General features: G+C 41.2%; 1 long non-coding RNA gene across 2 annotated transcripts in view; it reads left to right on the top strand.

Moving 5' to 3' along the window:
* The first annotated feature begins 74 nt into the window (after nucleotides 1–74).
* Nucleotides 75–14,683, top strand: part of LOC125138194 (uncharacterized) — a 50,518-nt gene continuing 35,909 nt past the window's right edge. For both annotated transcript variants that reach the window (XR_007137597.1, XR_007137598.1), the window contains exons 1-3: nucleotides 75–546; nucleotides 5,028–5,135; nucleotides 5,758–5,863. This is a non-coding gene — a long non-coding RNA (uncharacterized LOC125138194). The remainder of the gene's footprint in view (nucleotides 547–5,027; nucleotides 5,136–5,757; nucleotides 5,864–14,683) is intronic.

Genomic DNA, 14,683 nt, shown 5'->3' with positions numbered 1-14,683 from the left:
AATTACTGCGCGTGCGCGGGTTCCGGGGCGCCACGCGCTCTCCTTTCCAATGCAACCCCTTCGGAAGGCACGCTCCGCCCAGTCCCTTCGCTGTGCGCGTGCGCCCAGAAGTCTCTTCCCTTCCCAGGCCTGGGTTGGTGTTCGCGAGCGGTTGCCTGTCGCTTGTCGCTCCGCCCGTGAGCTTCACGTGCGCCGAGGCTGCTGCTGAGGCGGGGCGGTCCCGGATTTCTTTCTGAGGGCACGAGTGGCTAGTGCGAGGCCGCGGCATAGTATTAACTGCTTTCGCAAACCGGTGAGGGGTGTCTCTCCCCTTGGACGCCGTCGCGCCTGTCCGGAAGCTATGAGCGTGGGCGCTCAGGCAAAGCTACCGCCAGAAGTTTTGGCGACGAGCTGGAGTCTCCTGGCGCAGAGAGTGTACATAGAACCCGCATTGGAATTGTTTGGCAAAAGGAATCTACGTGCTGTCTGCGACAACGAGTAGCCATTCCCCAGTGGTTTTGGCCAAGGCTACTCTTGTCCAGTTTTCTTTCAGGTTTCAGTCTAAAGGTCGTTATTCCTTAAGTCGTAATTTCTGGGGCGGTAGGGAAGTAGATGGGAAAAGGTGGCCCTTCAATTCATTAGTTTAACTTTATTTACAGTTTCTTTTCATCTACCTGGGCGTTGTAGAGTCTTAGCCTCAAGTCCTTAAAATTCTGGTATAAGTGTCACCTGTGAAGCCTCATTCTGGATCTTTCACCTCACGCGCGCTCTCTTCATTTCACATACTCCCTTAGGCCTGAGTCTGTTTTTCTTGCGTCTCAGTCTACGCCCCGCCCCGCCAAGCTGCTGTAAACTACTCTTGTGAATGAAGGTTGTATCAGGGGAGTAACGGTTTCCGTTTAATCTTGAGGAATTGATGAGATGGAGGAGAGACGTGGGGGAGTATGGTATGCATATTAGGGAAACTGTAAGTGGTCCACTTTGGCTTTAAGTACTGAAGAGGGGCAAAGTCTGGAAAACTGAAATTTTAGTCTTTTGTATCAAGGGGTGGGCTTGGGCTTTATATTGCCGGTTTTGGAGAAGCCACTGAAGATATTGAAGGGGCAAGTGACAAGATGAGAGCTCTAGAGAGATTATCTACTGGGATTAGTATGAAAGATTGGAATGGGGAAAAGAATGGGAAACCAGTTAGTAGGCTACCGTATTTGTGCAAGAAGTGAGGGCTCACAGAACTAATTGTGCTATGAGAGCAAGGGTCTGCAGGCTTTTCTTTTTTAAAGGGCCAGATATTAATATTTTAGGCATATTTGTCATAATTACTGAACTCTGCCTTGTAGTGAGAGAGCCTCTATTGACAGTATTTAAAGGAGTGAGCATGACTGTACCCAATAAAACTTTATGAACACTGAAACTTCAATATATTTTTAGATATCATGAAATAGCATTCTTTTGACTTTTTTCCAATCATTTAAAAATGTAAAACTTTTTGTTGTTGTTGTTTTAGGGCCACACCTGTGGCCATATGGAGGTTCCCAGGTTAGGGGTAGAATTGGAGCTGCAGCTGCTGGTCTATGCCACAGCCACAGCAACTAGGGGTCTGAGCCACGTCTGCCACCTATACACCACAGCTCATGGCAACACCGGATCCTTAACCCACTGGCCCACTGGGCGAGGCCAGGAATTGAACCCGCATCCTCATGGAGCCCAGTTGAGTTCATTAACCGCTGAGCCATGAAGGGAACTCTGTAAAACCTTCCCTATCATGGCTCAGCGGTTAACGAATCCGACTAAGAACCATGAAGTTGCGGGTTCCATCCCTGGCCTTGCTCAGTGGGTTAAGGATCCGGCGTTGCTGTGAGCTGTGGTGTAGGTTGCAGACGTGGCTTGGATCCCCCGTTGCTGTGGCTCTGGCATAGGTTGGCAGCTATAGCTCCGATTCAACCCCTAGCCTGGGAACCTCCATATGCCGTGGGTGTGGCCCTAGAAAAGGCAAAAAGACAAAAAAAAAAGTTTTTCATTTACAGATGTACAAAAACAACCTACAGGCCATAGTTTAGTGACCCCTAGTTTAGAGGTATTTTCTTTAGCCAGAGTGAACAAGGTTTAGTTAGTAGTAAATAAGTGACCATGTTTAGTCTATCCTCCAATCTGAAATACTTTTTTGGAAGTGAAAGGGGCATTATTAATTCCATTGAGAAAATAGGAGTTAAATAAGATTGTCTCAAGATGCATTTTAATGAGTGGTCATCCTAAGGTTAAGAGAAGTCAGAATTGCTTTAGGACCTGGTAAAAGGAAATGGAGGATGGAGATGCCAATAATGGAAACAACGAGATTGGAAAGAGGTTGGTTTTAAGGAGAACACAGCTGTCCCAAGTGTCATATGGTTGAGACAACATCAATAGATAGGAAGAAGCCACCCAGGAGGTTTCATAGCAGGCCACTCCTTATATTTTATTTACCAAATCCGGGTCACTTGCTAGCCCCTAAAGCAGTAACTGACAAGGAGCATGGGACTGCCATGACTATTTAGCATTTATCTGGCCTTGGGCAGTTTTTATGCAGGACTATGGTATGCACTGCTGTAATTTAGCATCGCTGATTTCTTCCTACTAATATATCAGTAGCAACCCCAGGCATTGTGACAACAAAAAACCATCCCTCTTTCCCTCCACCCAACACATACTCCTTTAGATGATACTGGTTGAGAACCACTGGCTTATCTACAGGGGTGCTCAGCTATCTCAGAAACTCAGTTGGAACTCAAAGGCCTTCATGAATCTACAAATGGCTTCCCTGACTCCCCCTTCCACAGCAAACCTAATCCGCTTTTCTGTTACTCCTGTCTAAACATATGTCCTCTATTAGAATGATATGTTTTCCTTTACAATACATAATCTTATTCTTACTAGTGGCCAAGTTCATTCCCCCCCAAGACTACTATTTCGTCACTTAAGAGTGCTCATCTCTCTCCTTTCCAACCATCCAGATTGTTACTTTCCAAATTCCTTCTCTAATTCTACCTCTGTACCAGGCTTGTGTCTCTATCAGGACACACTGATCTCTTTCTTCTTTGAACTTCTGTGCATTCCTTTCTTTTTTTTTTTTCCTTTGTAGAGCCACCCCTGAGGCATATGGACGTTCCCTGGCTGGGGGTTGAATCAGAACTTCAGCTGCCGGCTTACACCACAGCCACAGCAACTCGGGATCCAAGACACATCTGTGACGTATGCCATGGCTTGTGGCAGTGCTGGACCCTTAACCCATTGATCGAGGCCAGGGATAGAACTTGCATCCTCATGGATACTAGTTGGGTTTGTAACCTGATGAGCTACAGTGGGAACTCCCATATGCATTCCTTGCTATACCACCAGTTTTGACCTTTTATGTTCTTCTTGACTATTCTGTCCTTCTTTGCTTTTGTTTTGACTATTCTGTTCTTGAAACTGTCCTTTGGATCCTAAGGTTTATTCTTTTGCCTCTGTAGATGTTCCTTTCTGACTCCTTTTCACCCTCCTTTCCTCCTTCTATCCATCCCTGCCTTACTGAGAGGTCATCTACAAGCATCTGTTGTCATCTCTGTTTTTCTTCTTGTTACTTTTTGTTCCTTGACATTTCATCTACTCACTGATTGACTTGTCAACTCCATGGAAAATGTACCTCTCTAGGCCTAATCTTTCTGGGAGATTTTGTATAGCCAACAAATGTTTCCATTTCTTTTCCCATACACACAGTGGACTTGCATTTCCCTATTCCTTTGAGCTCAGCATGACCATTGAAATGTGATTGAAGTGATCTGTGTCACTTCCAAGCAAAAGCTTTAGAACCTGTGCAGTTTCTCGTGCTCTTTCTTTTTGGCACACTGACAGAATGTTTCAGTTTTCTATTACTGCATTACAAACCATCCCAAATTTTAGTGACCTAAAATGGTAACCATTTTATTATCGGTAATGGTTTTGTGGGTTGCATGGGCTCCTAGGCAAGTTGTCTAATATGGTTTGGGGGCTTTCATATGACTCCAGGCAGGGGAGTAATTTGGAAGTTCAACTAGGATGCTAGAATGGCCAAGCCTTGCTCCCTTTTCCAGTGTTATTCCAGGGCCTCACTTTGCATTGCTTCTTCTGAAGAGTAGCCTGACTTCCTACAAGTTGCCTCAGGATTCTCAAAAGTGCAAAAGCTTGCAGGCCTTAAGCCTGGGAATAACGCATTTTACTGGTTCAAGCATTCACAGGGCCAGCTCAGTTTCAAGGAGAGAAGAAATAAATTCCACCTCTTGATGGGGATTGGGGAGAAGAGTGACAATTTGTGGCCTTCTTTATCTACCACCCAACAGTGTTTCATACGGTGGCAGCTTCTATCAGCCAGGATCCTAGAGTTAGGACAAAGTGAAAAAGAGCTTTCAGTTAACACATTCTTGTATGAGCAAGAAATCCATTTCTCCTATTCTAAGTCACTGAGATATTTGGGGTTATTTGGTAGCATATAAAGCCTAATCTCTACTACTACAAAAATTGGTATGGATAAGAAAAAGAATGCATATATTTATGAGTGGGTCATTTTGCTGTGCAGCAGAAATTGGCACAACATTGTAAATCAACTATAACAAAAATTGGTATGGGAAGTAGGGCACTATGGTCGTAAAAACCTAAGGTAAGGATTCCTGTTGTGTCTCAGGGGTAACGAACCTGACTAGTATTCATGAGGATGTGGGTTTGATCCCTGGCCTTGCTCAGTGAGTTAAGGATCCAACATTGCCTTGAGGCCACAGACGTGGCTTGGATCCTGTGTTGCCGTAGCTGTGACATAGGTCAGTAGCTGCAGTTCTGATTTGACCCACAGCCTGGGAACTTCCATGTGCCACACGTGCAGCACTGAAAAGCAAAAAAAAAAAAAAAAAAAAAAAAAAACCCAAAGACATAAAAAAACCCCAAAAAATAAAACCCTAAAATATGAATTTCCCAGCAAACACAGCTTAGAAATTTGAGTGCAATAATATTTCTTAAATAAGAGAGATTGTTTCTTGTAATTCTGTTCTGTTTCTCTATTTTAGGGGAAAACACTTCTTTCCCACATCAGATGTTTCCTGAAGCATGGAGGGGGTGCCACTAACATAACACTCAATACTTTGTTCCAGCGCTTCTAGCAAGTTTCCTGATGTGTAAGTTTGGCACTGTGAAGCTCACCTTCTTCCTCTTTCCTTTCTCATGGGAGCCAGGCCGCCCACAGAAAGTGTGCTTTCTGCTTTGCTGCTTCATACCACAAGTTTCTTAGGGGTCTGCCTGGGCCAAGGGGGTTCTGCCCAGGCCAAGGGAGTAAGCTTAGCAGGATAGGCCCTGTTATATATCTAAATCTGCAGGAAGAGAAGGTTCAGGTTTGGGAGCCACGTTCAGTGCCAGAGAGTAATTAAGCCTGTTGTTTGAACTTTAATTTACAAGCACGAGAGAGTTCAATGTTGAATGTTAATAATTTAAAATTTTAGTATAAAGTTGGTACTGATTACTTTGGGTTGTAATTCAGTACAAGGTAATGTAATTTCTGAGTTTTTCATTTCTTGCTGGAAAATTCATGTTGGGAAGGGGTCATAAGCAAATTGAGGACTTTTTTTGGCTCTTAATTTTTAGAATATTTTTGTTATTATTTGATTTTTTAGAACTCTTGATAATGTTTAAACAAGGTAATGGCACATAATTTGAGGTGGTAATAAAAAAGGTTGTGAATTAGTTTTGGGTACAGAATAGCATGGGAGCCAATTTAACTGATGTATGTTCTGACCCATTCAGGGCATTTGGGGGACAACACCTGACTTTACCGGTAGCCCCACAAGATTCCACAAAAAAAGTGACTTCTTACCTAAGAGGCTAACCACATCCCAAATTGATCTCAGTGGTAAGTGGTCTTTATATATTTTTACTGACATACAACCCAAAATAATTTTTAGATTCACATGTAAAAATTTTTTTCATTAGTTCAAAAGATGTAATTTCTGGTGTAATGTAAATATGAATATGTTTTTTTCAGCTTTTTTTTTTTTTAAGTTTTTAGGGCTGTACCTGTGGCATATGGAGGTTCCCAGGCTAGGGGTCAAATCGGAGCTACAGCTGCTGGCCTACACCACAGCCACAGCAACCCAGGATCCAAGCCAAGTCTGCAACCTACACCACAGCTCATTGCAACACCAGATCCTCAACCCACTGAACAAGGCCAGGGATCAAATCCAAAACTTTATGGTTCCTAGTCAGATTCGTTTCTGCTGTGCCACGATGGGAACTCCTAAATATTTTATTTATTTATTTATTTATTTTTGTCCTTTTAGGGCCGCACCTGTGGCATATGGAGGTTCCCAGGCCAGGGGTCTAATTGGAGCTATAGCCGCTGGCCTATGCCACAACCATAGCAACATGGGAGGTGAGCTGAGTCTGCGACCTACCTCACAGCTCATGGCAATGCTGGATCCTTAACCCACTGAGCGAGGCCAGGGACTGAACCCTCAACCTCACGGTTCCTAGTTGGATTCATTAACCTTGAGCCACGACAGGAACTCCAAAATATGAATATTTTAAAATAAAAAGGGTTATGTCACTTAAAAATGCTTTTAATGAAATTAAATCCCATAGAAATTGAGTACTCATCAACATCTATTTTAACAGAAATTTTGCATTATTTTTTTTGCTCTCTGAATTTGTATTTTTATTCTACTTCCCCATGGAAATCTTAAAAATATATTTCATGGAAGTTCCCATTGTGGCTTAGTGGCAATGAGCCAAATTAGTATCCATGAGGATATGGGTTTGATCCCTGGCCTCGCTAAGTTGGTTAAGGATCCAGCATTGCCATGAGCTGTGATGTAGGTTGCAGACACAGCTTGGATCCTTCCTTGCTGTGGCTGTGGCATAGAACAGCAGCTCTGATCGGACCCTGAGCCTGGGAACTTTTTAGGGCCACAGGTGTGGCCCTAAAAAGCAAAAAGCAATATATATATATATATATATATATATATATATAGAGAGAGAGAGAGAGAGAGAGAGAGAGAGAGAGAGAGATGTATTTTATTGCTTATCGTATCATTCCTTTTTTCTTTTTTTGTCTGCACCCATGGCATACACAGGTTCCTGGGCTAAGAATTGAACCTGTGCCAGAGCAGTGACAATGCTGATTCCTTAACCACTAGGCCCTAGGGAACTCCTACCATATCATTCTTTTTTGCAATAAAAATTTATGTATATTAAAAAAATTCTATAACCAAAATGTTCTAGGTGCCAAAAATTTTTTTGCATTTTTATAATTATCATTAGTAATACATAATCGATCATAACTACATTATAAATTCTGTAAATGATTACTGGAGAGAACTAAAATCTTATTTTACTTTATTTTTTGGCCGTACCCATAGCCTGTGGAAGCTCCCTGGCCAGGGGTTGAACCCACACTGCAGCTGTGACAATGCCAGAATCTTAACCCACTGCACCACAAGGAAACTCCTAAAATTTTATTGAAAATATGTTTCTTAATAAAATTGATGAAGATCCCTCTCTCCAGTGGGGAGATCCCTCTCTCCTGTAAATGTAATTTTCTGCTAGGTAACAGAATAAGAAAACATGTTTAGGACTATTAGGTGTAGGGTTTACAACAGATGAATAAATTAATTGTTGTTCAATGCTTTATTTACAACAAAAGTTTATATATTTAAATCTAAGTTTATTACATAAAAGATGAGCATGAATAATGAGGTGAGAAATGATTAACAAGTGATAATGAACAGAATTGTTTGGGTAAAAAAATGAACATTGACTGTATTCAGTAATCTTTATGTGAAAATTAGTGAAAGTATTTTCTTCCATGAGTCTGAATAATTGTTCAAAAATCACTAAAGAACATTAACATATCTCTGATATATTTTCCTTTTACATGTAATATTGATCTTTTGGAAGAAAATTTTGAATTTTTTAAACTTCTTTTTCCTTGCAATCATCTGAAACATGCAAAAAACCCCAACAAAGACCAACATACCCAATTTCTAGCACCATGCTTTTCTCTCTCTCTCTCTCTTTTTTTTTTTTTTTGCTTTTTAGGGCTGCACCTGCAGCATATGGAGCTGTACCTGCTGGCCTACACCACAGCCACAGCAACGCAGGATCTGAGCTGCGTCTGCGGCCTACACCACAGCTCACGGCAATGCCAGATACTTAACCCAGTGAGCGAGGCCAGGGATCATACCTGTGTCCTCATGGATGCTAGTCAAGTTGATTAATTGCTAAGCCACGATGGGAACCCCGCCATGATTTTCTCTTAATGGAAATATATTTAAGATAAGGATAGCCAGGAAATCCTCCTGCTTATCATACCTTGGTTATATTAAATATTGACGTCAATATTTAGAATCGTTCCCTTATATGGTGACTTAGAGGCTTTTTGCACATGGGAGATCTAGAATACGTGAGAGATTGCCTGTCTTTTATAAGTGATGATAGAATGATTTCACAAGAGAATTGGGGGAGTTCTGGCTGTGGTGCAGCAGGTTAAGAACTCAGCATCAGCATCTTGGGTAGCTGCGGAGGCGCAGCTTTAATTTTCAACCTGGCACAGTGGGTTAAAGGCTCTGGCATTGATGCAGCTGCAGTATAGGTTGCAGCTGCAGCTTGGATTCAGTCCCTGGCCCGAGAACTTCCATACACCACAGATGCAGTCATTAAAAAAAAAAAAAACATAATGAAAGAAAATTAGGGACACTCCCTGGTGGCTCAGCAGGTTAAGGATCTGGTGTTGTCACTGCTGTGGCATGGGTTCAATTCCTGGCCCGGGAACTTCTGCATGCTGCAAGCGAGCCTGAGAGAGAGAGAGAGAGAGAGAGAGAGAGAGAGAGAACTGGATACGTTGAATTGTGTGACATCTCAACCTCAGTCATATTTTAGACCGCTCGGTTTTAGGAGAGTAGATGAAAGTTGAATAAATTGAATGATTTCCTTAAAATTATCTGTGTTTATATTCCCCTTGTAAAGTACTTGTAGAATCCCAAACTAATTCTGGTTTAAAGATTGCTAGGTTAAGAGGATAAAATTAGGTGGGGAGGGAGTTCCCATTGTGGCTCAGTGGGTTAAGAACTCAGCACAGTGTCTGTGAGGATGAAGGTTTGACCCCTGGCCTCACTTGGTGGGTTAAGGATCCAGCACTGCCACAAGCTGTGACATAGGTTGTAGATGTGGCTCCAATCCTGTGTTGCTTTGGCTGTGGTATAGGCTGTAGCTGCAGCTCTGATTCACCCCCTAGCCCAGGAACTTCCATATGCTGAAGGCGTGGCCGTAAAAAGAAAAACAAAAATTAGTTGGGAAATGTGGTATAATTGTTGGGGGTTCTATTAACACTCAGGGCCTCTTAGGCCAGCCCTACCTTTTCCCCATCGAGTAAGACACTAGATAGTGAGAAACCATCTAGAGAAAGCTCAGCCCTTTGGCTAGTCTTACTTTGGGAACCAGGTTACCATCAGGAATCATGACTTTTGGTCTGTACCTTTATGCTGCAAAATTTGTAAGGATGAATTTTTGAAGTGAATGGAAGGGAGAGTCTCTGTTGTCCTGCTCTGTCAGTTAGCAACTCAGTGGTAAGTCTGCCTGGTTTGGGGTTAGTGTTGGGAGGTCCATTGCTACCATTTTGTCTCCAGCATCAGCTTTATCAGTAAGAGTGATAGTTCTTAGCTGTCTATTCTTTTTCCTATTTTTCAGTTGGTTCACAAGTTGGTAGGAAGAGGGATGTGCTTTACTGAGTCTCCTAAGCCTTCTCAGCCCTTAACAGTGCTATGACTATTAACACAACAAGTATTACTGTGACTTTTCCTATGTTCTTTTAGCCATGAAATTATATTCAGTCTTGCATGTTTTTCCTAATATTTTGTATCTATTTCATAAATTTGTCTACAGTAATGAGTGTAGTTTGTTTTTATATGTATATTGACTATTACTGGTCAATATACATATAAAAAAATCAGAAGAGTTAAGTTCAGGAGAAAGAGAATTGCTCCACATCCTTAAACAATTAGTTCTTCAAGACACTATTGTGGGGAGTTCTCATCGTGGCGCAGTGGTTAACGAATCCGACTAGGAACCATGAGGTTGCAGGTTCAATCCCTGGCCTTGTTCAGTGGGTTAAGGATCTGGCGTTGCTGTGAGCTGTGGTGTAGATCACAGACGTGGCTCGGATCCCATGTTGCTGTGGCTCTGGCGTAGGCCAGTGGCTACAGCTGCAATTAGACCCCTAGCCTGGGAACCTCTATATGCCATGGGAGTGGCCCTTAGAAAAGACAAAAAAAAAAAAAGACACTATTGCCAGATTTTTGTAAAAGGTGAGTGACTATATTAGGGGGTTGACTCTAAGGAAATGAAGTTTGCCATTCTGTTTCTTCCTGAGTTATAAGGTACTTGGCCTGTTAAGCCTTGATTTTGATATATATAAAACTATGATATAAAATATGGCCCTTATATGAGAAAATAAGTTATGGTTATAAAGCAAAATAAAGATGTGACAACTGTAGTAGAAGCTCTGGGCCTATAGATCTCTAATATTTCAAGGAAATGGCACTTTAAAAAAATTCCTAAATTATTTATTTATTTAAAGTATAATTGATATACAATGTTGTGTTAATTTCTGTTGTATAGCAAAGTGACTTAGTTATATACATATATACATTCTTTTTTTTTTTTTTTAATTGGTCATCCCCATCGCTTGCAAATATTCCTAGGCCAGTGATTGAGTCTGCACCACAGCAGTGACTACGCTGCATCCATAACCACTAGGCCACCAGGCAACTCCCTATGCATTATTTTTAAAATTTTAAAAATATTCCTTTCCATTATGGTTTATCCCAGGAGACTGGATATAGTTCTGTTTGCTGTACAGGAGGACCTCACTGTCTATCCATTGTAAATATAACAGTTTGTACCTGCTAGCCCCAGGCTCCTAATCCATACCACTCCCTCTCCACCCCCTTGGCAACCACAAGTCTGTTCTTCATGTCTGTGGGTCTGTTTCTGTTTTGTGATAGGTTCATCTATACCATATTTTAGATTCTACATGTAAGTGATACTGTATGGTATTTGTCTTTCTTTTTCTATCTTCACTTAGTGTGATAATCTGGTTGTATCCATGTTGCTGCAAATGGCATTATTTCATTTTTATGATTAATATATCATTTTATATATGTTTCATATCTTCTTAATCCATTCATCTGTTGATGGACATTTAAGTTGTTTCCAGGTCTTGGCTATTGTGAATAGCTAGTGCTGCAATGAACATTGGGGTGCATGTTCATTTGAATCATTGTTTTGTCTGGGTGTCTGCCCAGGAGTGGGATTGTTGGAATATCTGGTAATTCTATTTTTAGTTTTCTGAAGAATCTCCATACTGTTTTCCATAATGGTTCCATTAAGTTACATTTCAACTAACAATGTAAGAGGGTTCCCTTTTTGCCAAACTCCCTCCATCATTTGCTATTTTTAGACTTTTTTTTTTTTTTTTTTTGCTTTTTAGGACTGCACTCGCAGCATACGGAGGTTCCCAGGCTAGGGGCAGAATTGGAGCTACAGCTTCCAGCCTATGCCACAGCCACAGCAACATGGGATCCAAGCCTCATCTGCGACCTACACCACAGCTCATGGCAACACCAGATCCTCAACCCACTGAGCAAGGCCAAGGGTCCAACCTGCAACCTCATGGTTCCTAGTTGGATTCATTTCCACTGCACCACCATGGGAACTCCTATTTTTTGACTTTTAAATGATGGCCAGTCTGACCAGTGTGAGGTGGTACCTTATTGTAGTTTTGATTTGCATTTCTCTTGTAATAAGTGATGTTGAACATCTTTTCCTGTGTCTATTGGACATTTGTATGTCTTCTTTGGAGAAATGTCTTTTTAGGTCTTTTGCCCATTTTTCAATTGGGTTGTTTATTTTTTCGTTGTTGAGTTGTATGGGTTGTTTGTATATTTTGGAGATTAAACCCTTGTTGGTGGCATTGTTGCAAATATTTTATCCAATTCTGTAGTTTGTCTTTTTTTTTTAATGTTTTCCTTTGCTGTGCAAAAGCTTGTAAATTTGATTAAGTCCCATTTGTTTATTTATTTATTTTATTTATATTGCCTTGGGAGACTGACCTGAGATACTATTTGTATGGTTGATGTCAGAGAATGTTTTACCTACGGTCTCCTCTTGGAGTTTTATGGTATAATGTCTTATGTTTAAGTCCTTAAGTCATTTTGAGTTTATTCTTGTGAATGGTGTGAGGGTGTGTTCCAATCTCAGCACTATTTGCTAAGGAGACTGTCTTTCCTGCACTGTATATTCTTGCCTCCTTTTGAGTTGAAGATTAATTGACCATTGTTGTGTGGATTTATTTCTGGGCTCTCTGTTCTGTCCCATTGATCTGTATATCTGTGTTTGTACCAGCACTGCTTTGATTACTGTAGCTTTGTAGTATTGTCTGAAATCTGGGAGAGTTATGCCTCCTGCTTTTTTTTTTTTTTTTCCCCCTGAGGATTGCTTTGGCAATTTTGGGTCTTTTATGGTTCCATATAAATTTTAGGGTTGTTTATTCTAGTTCTATGAAAAACGTCATGGGTAATTTGATAGGGATCACATTAAGTCTGTAGATTGCTTGGGGTAGCACTTTTTAAAAGGACACAAATCTTTGTTTTTGTAAGTACTTGGGTCTTTAGAAAATAAGCTGCTTTTTCGATTGCAAAAATTAAAAATAATAATCAGGAACTAAAAGCTTTAGTTTAATGCAGAATAAACTGTTCTCGAATCCTGTAATAAATTGGCATGCACAATTCAAATATTGTCATACACTTAGTGGAAATTTTGATTGGCTTTGACTTTGTTATGGTTACTGAAAGGAAGTTCTTCAGCAGAACACAGACTTTTTTTTTCTTTTTATTGCTTTTTTAGGGCCGCACCCAAGGCATATGGAGGTTCCCAGGCTAGGGGTCGAATTGGAGCTACAGCTGCTATTGTACACCACAGCCATAGCCACAGCCACAGCCACCTGGGATCCGAGCCATGTCTGCGACCTACACCACAGCTCATGGCAATGCTGGATCCCCGACCCACTGAGCGAGGCCAAGGATTGAACCTGCATCCTCATGGATACCAGTTGTATTCATTTCCGCTGTGCCATGGCAGGAACTCCAGAACACAGATTTTTAACATTAAGCAGGTGCAGGAATTTCTGATTAGAAGAACTGAAAGATCACAATTCTGATTCTTCCTTTTCTTTTGCTTCCAACATCCAATCTAAGATCAACTCCAGTTGACCCTACCTCCAAAATACTATCCCAAATTAGGGAGTCCCATTGCAGTGCAGTGGGTTAAGAATCTGGCTGCAGTGGCTCAGGTCCCTGGTTTGATCCTTGACTTGGCACAGTGATTGCTGCAGCTATGGTGTAAATCAGTCCCTGGCCTGGGAATTTCCATATGCTGTGGGTGCAGTCAAACACACACACAAAACAAAAAAACCCCAAAGCCCCAAAACAACCAAATTAGACCAACCACTTCTCACCATGTCTGCTGCGGTCATTCTGGTACAAACTATTAGCAGCTTTCATTTAGACCATGACAGTAGCCTCTTGTCTGGCTCCTGGTTTCCCCTCTTGCCTTCCTAGAGTTGATTCTCTATCATTAACCACTTAGTAGAACTCAGACTATCACTTTCCAATTTATACCTCACTAATATCTTCCTTGTGCAATTAGAATAAAATCCAAGCTCCTTATCATGACCCATATGATCTGTTCTACACCTACCCTCCGATTGCTCTCAACTTACCTTCCTTGCTCATTATGCTTCAACCAAATTGATTCTCTATCTTTGTGTCAATGCTCCAAGCTCATTCCTACCTTAGAGGTTTTGCATTTGCTCTTTTTCAGGTCTGGAGTTGTCTTTCCCCTAATTTTCTCATGGCGGATTCATTTTCATTACTTAGGTCTCAGCTCAAATATTCATCTTGCAGAGAAAGCTTATCCTGACCACACATCTAAAGAGTTGTCACCCCTTCTCCCTAACTCTAATTATTCCTTATCCTGCCTAATTTTCTTCACAGTATTTAGTACTGCCTGAAAGTATTTTATTTTTTGCATGTTTATTATCTGTCCCTCTGCTAACCCCCAGTAGAATGATGGATAGGGCTGTCTTATTCCTTGTTATATTCTCAGAGCATGGAACGAAGGTTGCCATTTAGTGAGGGTTTATTACATACTTGCTGAATGAGTGAGTGAGTCAAGGTCCACATGTAGCCAAGGAAGGCCCCCCCAAGATGCCTTTACCTTAATAATAATTTGCCATAGTTCACAGTTGTGACCCTTTGTTTTAAATGGTCACATTTCAGCTTTTGCCAGCACATGGAGGTTTTTTCCCTCCAGGACAGAACTTGCATTAACCAAAGTATAAGATTGACATATAAAACCCCTATGCCAGTTTATTAGTTTTCAGTGAGCAATGTAATTGTCTCATGGACCCAGACTTGCAGTGATATGATCTCTTGTGGATTTTCTGCCTGTGGGCTGACATGCATAAGATATGGAACTAAATGAGAAACTTTTGGGGACACAGTGATAGAAGAAAGAGGAAAGAGATGGCTTGTGTGTTTCAAGACATTCATTTATTTAACAAATATTTGTGATTTCTGACTTTGTGTTCTCTGCTAGGAACTGAATACTATTAAGTTCC

The sequence above is a fragment of the Phacochoerus africanus genome, chromosome 10 (assembly GCF_016906955.1).
Source record: "Phacochoerus africanus isolate WHEZ1 chromosome 10, ROS_Pafr_v1, whole genome shotgun sequence".
NCBI lineage: Eukaryota > Metazoa > Chordata > Mammalia > Artiodactyla > Suidae > Phacochoerus > Phacochoerus africanus.
The sequence above is the reverse complement of the archived record's forward strand: the minus strand, read 5'-3'. Positions and strand labels throughout refer to the sequence as shown.